Source organism: Delphinapterus leucas, chromosome 8 (genome assembly GCF_059928025.1).
Source record: "Delphinapterus leucas isolate spDelLeu-1000000601 "Yukka" chromosome 8, BTC_Dleu_Yukka2, whole genome shotgun sequence".
In the NCBI taxonomy this organism is placed as follows: Eukaryota; Metazoa; Chordata; class Mammalia; order Artiodactyla; family Monodontidae; genus Delphinapterus; species Delphinapterus leucas.
In genome coordinates, this window is record NC_143136.1 from 90,658,647 (window position 1) to 90,667,807 (window position 9,161).

At 40.8% G+C, this 9,161-nt stretch overlaps 1 pseudogene; it reads left to right on the forward strand.

The window, feature by feature from the left end:
- Nucleotides 1-1,486: 1,486 nt before the first annotated feature.
- LOC149748589 (uncharacterized) lies at nt 1,487-3,419 on the forward strand (annotated as a pseudogene).
- The last annotated feature ends 5,742 nt before the right edge of the window (nt 3,420-9,161 follow it).

Sequence of the window (9,161 nt, forward strand, 5' to 3'; positions counted from 1 at the left end):
GGAGTAAGGAAATGTGTTCTGATTAGAAATCTGTTGCTGTGTTACTATGGGCAAGTCCCTTCTCCTTGCTGGGCTTCAGCATCTTTATCTGTGAAATTAGGGTATTAAACTACAGTATCACTAAGGCACTCTTCAGTGATTCTTATTCTCCCCTCCTCCAGTAATATATATATCCTCTGCTACTACTAAATCTATGTTAATTTGTACATGTCCGTGTGTGTGTGTGTGTGTGTGTGTATGGGGGGTGGGGGGATTTTAAGAGAGAAAGAGGAAATTTTTTTTATAATGAGAAGCAGAAAGCTGGACTAATGATATGTAAAAAATATATTCGTTCCTTTTCCTCCCATAATGGTGTGCAATTATTCGTATCTTAGTGCCTTGAGGTTGTTGAGAGCCTGAGTCAACATCTCTACAATGATTTTGGCCACCCAGTCATGATCCCAAGATGGATGCAGCAGTAAGGAGGGGTAGGAGGGAAACATTTTTGGGGAATCCCCTGCCAAGCCTTCAGTTAACATCTTCTTGGGTACCACTAGGTTATATGCTTATTCCTAAACCTGGAGTTGGGTTTGGCTTCCTTGAAATCAAGGAGCTGAATAATCCTGCAACAAAATAGTAAGGCAGTGGCTTTGGGGAGGTGTGCCACAACCAAACGTATGACACAGTCTATATTCTCACATACACAGCTGCCAGAGAAGTATTTCTCCAACACATATATGGAAAGGTCACTTCTCATTTTAAAGCCCTTCTATGGTTACTATTAAAGAATCAACTCTTAGAGAAACATAGAATAATTTTTTATGATGTAGCTCCCTTCTTTCCAATTTTATCTTGGGAACCAATGGAAACATTCTCCTCAGTTTTCTAAACATTCCATATGAATTCCAATCTCTGTTCCTTTGCTCACCCCATTGCTTTCCTGGAATGCTCAACTTTCTCATTTATCAAACTTTTACTGAGCATGTTCTATATGCCAGGTACACAGTAGGTACTAGGGCATGCACATATCAATGAAAAAAAAAGATTCTTTTCTTCGGATTCAACAGTCCAGTTGCAAAAACATGCATATACATAATCAATTATAAAAAGTAACACAAGTCATTAGAATAGAATAAACACAGTTTCCTCTGAAGTTACCTTAGTTCTATGCAAACTTCTGACTCAACTTAAGTCCCAACTTCTCTAAAAAGTCACTGATCTCAGTTTAGAGTGATCTCCTTTTCCAGCTGGACTTTGTAGTATATTTGTGCTAGAAAATTCATGTAACATTTCATATATAAGTTACACAAATATAACTTTTCCCATTTTAAAAATATGGGCTTCGTAGTTCTTCTAAATTTTATCTTTTTAAAGTACAGAGATCTTATCTTAAATTTCTTTATTTCTCTAGAACTCATATATCACTCATTTTTTCATTCGCTCAATTTATCACTCACTTATTTAGTTGTTCCTATGAACACAGCAAGATGCCAGGTACTGGGCCGAGGTGACAGGAAGGAAAACACAAAAATAGTGAAGACACAGTCCCCAGCCTTAATGACATTTTAATCCAGCGGGGAGGAGGAGGCAGACAAATAACCATAATACAAAGCAGTTTTTAATAAGTACAGAAATAGAAATACAGAACTCCATCCTACAGAAATGCAAGATAAGAAAAAGGTACAAGAAGTAAAACAATTTGAACACCTGGGAAATGACCGTAAAAGTGTTCCGAAGTGCCTTGTGGGTAGCCCAATCAGGATCCCACAACTGAAGAGCTACTTCTGTTATAAGGCAACAGGAAAAAGGGACTCTTACCTTCAGACAATTGAGGAAACTGAGGCATTTCCTCAGGACCTCAATGAGAATCCTACTACTGAAGATCTAGTTCAGTCATCAGGCAATAGCAAAGAGGCTTCCACGAATTCTTTCTTTCCAACACCTGAGGGCATTGAGGAGTTTCTCCAGGACATCAATGAGACATATGACACAAGAACCCCAGCTGCACCAGAGCCAGAGCTCTACGTACCTCTGACTGCCCGTGATGAGGACAGCCAAAAGGAGTCAATCCAGAACGAGGTGACCTCCTTTCAAGAGAGAAACCCTACAGTGGCATCCCTGATGACAGATGGCAGTGACATCCCAAAGACATTGATCACTGATTGCCAAGCAACAGACACCAATGCAAACAAGATGACAATTCCCATAGAGGGTAGCCAGATGAAGACCCTCAATGACGACCAGAGCCTCTATGGAGGCAAAATAACTTTCAGTGAGGACCAGACCCTCTATGGGGGTCAGATGAAGAGCCCCAGTGGATGCCAGACCCTCAATGAAGCCCAGATGACCTTCAGTGGGGACCAGACCCTCTATCGGGGTCAGATAAAGACACTCTGATGAAGACACTCCCCATGGAGTCTGTATGATGCCACATTCCTCGTCATCATGGCCATATCCTGGATTTCTGTACATTTCTGGTTCCCATTTGATCCAAGGACAACCCCTAGAAAAGCAGAATTGGAATCTCAAGATTCAGAGATGTACGTTGCAGAAGAATTCTGACATTCTGAAGCCCTATATTTGCACATACCAGGACTGTGGGAAATCGTATTCAAAATCTTCCCACCTGCAAATCCATGAGTGCCAACACACTGGTGAGTGAAGACTGAAGGATGGGAGTGTCAGGAAAATAACTAAAGATTTCTGCCTTTACAAAACTTTGGGATCATTTGAGATCACTGCTACCTCCCTCTCAGTCTAGGACCCAGAAGACCCTAGAAAATGTTGGCAAATCTGAAAGGGTATAAAAAGCAGTCCTAAGAATAGACTCTAGTTCTGGGCCAGAGGCAACCCGGCTGCAGCCTTTTGTGGTTGACTGCCTGGGATGATGGAAGAAGTGGAGGGATTTGTTTGACCTCTTAGGATGGTCTTGACCCTACCTCTCCTGGGACTTCTCTTCATGAACTCCTGTAGGCCAACAGATAACCCCCTTCCTCAAACTTCTTTACTCACCACTGACCTGCGTCTTCCCCTCCTGGTTTTCTTTTTCTCTTCCTCTCCCTCCTTCACAGTTTTCCTCTCAGCCTTCTAGCCCATCCTGCCCTCCTTCTCTTCCTTCCCTATGCACCCCTTCCAGTCTCCTGTCTGTCTCTCCCTGTCCCACCACAACAGGCCCAACCCCTTTTTCTTCTCCATTCATTTCCAACTTCCCTGTCCCATGCTATCCTGAAGCATGACAAGTCTTCCTTTCTTTCTCGGGTCCAGGAGGAAAGCCCTACAAATGCAACGTGAAGGGATGCACGTGGGCATTCTCCCATTCGGATGAGCTCAACAGACACAAGAGAAAGCACACTGGAGAGCGGCCCTACCTGTGTACCAAATGCAAAAGTAACTTTGCATGATCTGATCACTTAGAGCACCATCAGAGGGTCCACAGATAAATTTCTTCCATAATGACAAACCCATTAGCCTATGAGGAAATGAGATGAGCTGCAAGATTCTCTCTGCAAGGCTTTGCTCGGTACCTAACTCTGTGCCAGCACACAGTAGATGCTTAATATTCGCTGTAAACTTTTAAGGTTTTCATTTATTTTTTTCTGAAACATACAAAAATACATGTATGCAGTTCAGCAGAATCAGAAGCACTCTTCAGTCACTTTCCTGTACGTGGTGAATATTTTCATCGTCAGTGTGCTATGTATGAATCCTTGTAGATCACTGCCTGTGCATTTACTTCTATGTGTACATCTAAAGATGTTTATATGTAGACGATTGCAGTGTATGCATAGTTCAGATGTGTAAGAAATGTAGTATTTCATATCTGAGCTCTTGTTTCTTTGGAGGTCTATTTCTATGGCATTAAGAGGAGAGGGACACTTGGTCACTTCTAGTGTCAAGTGGTCTCAGAATAAACGAAACTCATTTGGATGAACTTAATCTATTAAAAAAAGAAAGAAAGAAACTGTGAAACAAGCTAGGGAAGGCTTAACATAGGAAAGATAAGTCGATAGCAAACCGTGAAGGGATGTGGGAATTTGAGCTTTAATCAGTGGACTTTAGACTGGGCGTAAAGGCCAAGGAAGGTGATCAAAGGTTTTCAGCCAGGCAGTAACATGGTCAGTTAAAATGATTAATCCAGTAGTGGTGGGACACGGGTAGAAGTGGGATGGAAGAGATCACCACTAGAGAGGGATTTAGTTGGTTCCTGCAGCAAATTAAATGGAAGGGAAAAGAAACTTATTCAGTTCCCTGGCCAAGCCCCCTTTGACACCTGTAACATAGATGGTGTGTGTTATTTTCATTTAGCAGAAGTTACAAAAAGAGAAGAGCAGGTGGGTATGTTGGATTCCATGACTGGACATGGGCAACATGGAACCAGAGAATCTGAGATGAATTCCATCTCTTACTGGTAGTTGTGACATCTTCCCTACACCAAAATATTTCCCCTGTCCACTGTCTCTGTTTCTAAAAATACACAATTTGCTCTTCCTCCTTTGCTTCCTTTATTCCCTGTTAACTCTCTCCTTCTACTTTTCTGGATCCTACATAAAAATCTCATGCAATTGCCCTTTTCACATACTATTCAGCTGGGGATCATATTGCTTAATCATGCTAAGCTACGTTCTAAAGTACAATCTTCTTAGGAATTAACAGTCACATAATATCGATCACAGCAAGGAAACATCATGTCCCCAACAGTGATGACCAAGAACCTACACAGTGAAGGAAAATCTTATTCAAAACCCAGAAAACAACAAGTTCATAAGAAGGCTGGTGATGTCAATTAAAAGTTCATTCATCAGCACATACAATTGCCTTTATTCTTTGATCTTCCAGGGCTCTGAAAATCTGGCTTAAACCACAGCACTTGTCAGCTCCAGGACACAGGGATTTGACAGCTCCCAAGTCCATTACAGCTTTGTCTCAGATCAGTGACGTGACCTTAAAAAAAACCCACTTTCCAGTGCTCCAGTTTCCTTGCAGACAAAATGGGAATGATACCAAGTTTTCATACTTGACGAAGCACGAGGGCAAAGCCCACTGAGGACATAAGGTGTTAAATAACAAACAAACAGAATGGAATATGTAATTCAATCAATCATACCCCGACACTGACTGTGCCCATTTATTAATACTTTTCAATTTCTAAAGTGATGGCAAAATGGAATTTCCACTCATTTTTCAAGAACTTGAATCTGATTCTTATAATCCTGGGCTTTATGTTGCTGATATATTGTAGATATAATTTTTGTGTGCTCCAAGAGGCTTTCTGCTTGCAGGGCATTGCTGTAAGTTGTGGATAATTTATTTTCTCCTGCTATTATATTGTGTAAATTACCATGTTGGCAATATTTTAGCCTTTCACACTTTGAATCAGTGCCCAGAATAATTCTAACAAGATTTTGATTCTCTGGAAGCAACCTCAAGGAAGAAAGCCCTTCAAAACGCCTGCATATTCATTTAAACTACAGCTGTGAGAAGAATCTCCTCCAGGTCAATTATAAGGTCCATCTGAATGGTAAGTGATACTTATCTCATCTCCCTGCTGATCTCTACATCCTCCTTTGCTGCCAGAAACAATCGCAGCATCTTGCCAGTGGAGCACACATTTCCCAGCCTTTCCACCTTCAATGGAAAGATGCAAGTTCTAGAACTGGAACCAAATTTGAAGCCCACCAGGAACCTCAAAAAGGAATTTGATTCCAGAGGTCCAGCCATATAATCAAGTCTGTGGTTTCATTTCATCACCCAAAGAAGATATTTTGGGTTTCAGCCAGGAAATGTCTCATTTCTTAATATTAGGAGTAACCAGGAACCGTCAAAAATGGGCGTTGGACTGCCGGGTGAAGACAGACAGGTGCAGAAACAGACACAATGCCATGTGATCATGGAAGGCTCAGTAAGGACACGGTCTCCACACAAATTTTGCTTTGATTCTGAACAGAGCGTCACACAGCAGTAGGAAACGAGGAAACAAAAAGCTTCTACATTTTTTTACCTCCCCCGATCCCACCACTACCCCAGTTTAATAGGAAAAAAGTTTCTAGAACTCACTAGATCCCCAGGGACTCAACCCTGCCTCTACCAAAATCTGCAAGCTCAGATGCAGGGCAGAGAAAAATGTATTCCCTCTGTAGATTTCTAGAATGTTTCAACCCTGACTACCTGATTGTCTTGGGAAGGTATTCTTTCCTAATATTCTTGACAATAACAAGGTAGTATGTTGTTAGTGCTAACTAACTTCATAAGGTTCTTATAAGAATTCAATGAGCAAATAAATGCCTGTGTTCCTTGCCCAGCATATGCCACAATAAAAATTTTCAACTGTCACCATCCATAAGGTACCATCATCATTGACATAATCTTAATAATAGGGATCGTCTAACAATGTAGGGAAACAGGTTACATCTCAATATAGGTAGTTGTTTTTTCCTTAAGAACCTCCTGCTCCAAGTCAGGATTGAGTATGGGCACTAGGGAAGGACAGGCCCAGCTATAGGGAAATTAATAGATTCATTTCCCCTCACACGCTCCTCAAAAATGCATATTAACTTTTATTTATTTTAGCTAAGCTGTTCTTTTATCTATTTATGCCTCTATCTAAAACTGCAAAAGTAGTCTGAGAAAGGGAAAAAAAGGCCCTTAGAAATACTTTTAAATTTCTTCCAGTTTATCAATGAACTTAATAAGCTCCCCAGATACATCTTACAAAGTAAAGAAGCCTTCAAAAATATTATAGTAATTTTGTTTTCTCCAGTGGTACAGAGCATTCTAGGTAACTGGTAAGATACATCATCATCAATTTTACAAGTGTTCAGTTAACAGTGAAAGGAAAAATTACAAGAGAAAACACTTTCTTTTTGATGCCTTTTAATATATTTGGATGGAGCTCCATTGCCAGATTTTTCACTGGAGCAGAGTTTTCACCTCAAATTGCAACTGAATGATGACAATTCCACATGTTCTTCCTCTAACTGCCTGGAAGACCAAGCAGTTTTTGACAGAGCCAGAAACTTGCCAAGATTTCTTATCAAAAGAATAATTCGCTAAATTGAGATCACTGTCACTCTTTTTGCTATCTTTACTCATTTAGTGAGTGCTACCGTGAGAAGGGTTCTGCCATGTGCACCAGGAATAGGAAACAAGTGAAAGAGCTTGAGTTTTGCCATCAAAGTCATAAATCTCCTCTGAACAGCAAAAGAAACATCAGACTCTAGGACAGAAGAAGCATAAAACCTGAACCACAGATCCACAGTCAAGAACAATATCTAAGGTGGAGTACCCCTTAATGGTCACCTAGTTCACGTGACTGTTCTTAATGTTCAGTTGGCTTTCTGCAGACCAGATTTCAAAAATTCCTTATCCCAAACTTGTAACAGGCAGGAAGGCTTTTTGTTTCACAACCGTCCAGGCAGGGCATAGTTTTATTTACTAGGGCGGCATTTCTCTAATTGCAGTCCAAGGACCCCTTGCACAAGTCCCATCACAGCTGCTTGATTAAAACCCAGATTTGGGGGCTCCACTTCTAACTCATCTCAATCAGAATCCCTGTAATAGGTCCTGAAAATCTGAGTTTTTAATGAACTATCTAGGTCAATCAGAGGAAAGCATGTACTTGCAATGAGAACTGACATCGTGACCCAAAAACATCAAACCTACAGGTATTCATTATGTATAGAATCATTTCCAAGGCAGTATTGGGGGAGTCCAAGAAAAAGAGGTCATGTCCAGCCCCTTCAAGCAACTTAAATGCAATCTGATATGAATAACTACAAAATAACAAAACTGCTTAGCCCTGAAAGAGGTGAAAGCAAAGAGAGGGTCTTCACTAAGCAAGTGGCCGGTTGCCTGGTGAAGAGCTGTGTCACCTGTTGCCTGCTGTGCTTTTCTAGTGAAATTGAAGAGCTGTACCACTAGCCTCTGTAGGCAATGGAGAGCTGCAAAACTGAGGCTGTTTTCCCCTTAAATGTCCTGGAATTCATGTTTGTCACATCCACAAGAAAAGGAATGAGGGTTAGGCTCCTGTGGAATGTTAAAACTTTTCCACAAGGAGATGTGGCTGTCTGGATAGCATAGACGCCAAGCACCATCTCTGCTCGTACCACCCTGCAAGCCTGCCCCACGTCTCCAGGGTCTGGAGCAGAGGCCCATCTACAGCTTCAAGCAATGTAGAGCTGAGCGTACAATTTAGATGAAGTGTGGCGTAGATAAAACAAGTCTATCGAAACGGATTCTGCTGCCTTCTAGCAGACGCTCTAATCAGTTTTTAAGCTGTTCTATATTAACGAACTACATAGACATCATCTCTTAGAGCTTACCTTCTACGAAAAAATTCCAATATTGAGTATGACTGATTCATAAAATTATGATTTCCTGGAGCAGGAAAGAAATACAGTCAGCCCTACATATCCACAGTTTCCGCATCTGTGGATTCAACCAACCAAGAATCAAAAATGTTGAGAAAAAAATTTCCGGAAAGATCAAAAAAAGGCAAAACTTGAATTACATTGTGTTTATACCTATATACATAGCATTTACACTGTATTAGATATTATAAGTAATCTAGAGATGATTTAAAGTACATGGGAAGATGTGTGTAAGTTATATGCAAATACACCATTTTATATAAGGGACTTGAGCATCCGTGGATTTTGGTATCCTGCAGGGGGTCCTGGAACCATTCTCTCACAGATACCAAGGGATGACAGTATAGGAAATTGTCATAGCTTCAAATATAGGCTTTAAACCAGACACTAGCTTGTCTGAGCTCATTATTTCATACACATTAGATGATCCAGAAAATTGGGTTTGATACATTTTTATTTGGATTGACGGATGGATTATGGGGACAAGAACTGCAAAGCACACTTGGACTCCAGAAATGGTGGCAAATACTTGTCCCCACATTATTCAGTAATAAAACAGTGCCCCAGGCAGGTGTTTTCCCAAACATTAATCATTGAGCCCAGTGAGAGGAAAACTGAGTTCCTTCTTTCTGGAACATAGGGAAGTAGCTGAGGATAATATTTCTGCTTCATGGATTCTTAGAGGTGGTGTCAGTAAATGTTTAGGTAAGGTATCTGATCCAGCATTCTGTAGGCAACACAGGAGTTAATGTACGTCTGTATTCCGTGCACGGGTTTTCATATCTATACATCAGAACACAGAAACTAAGCTGGGAT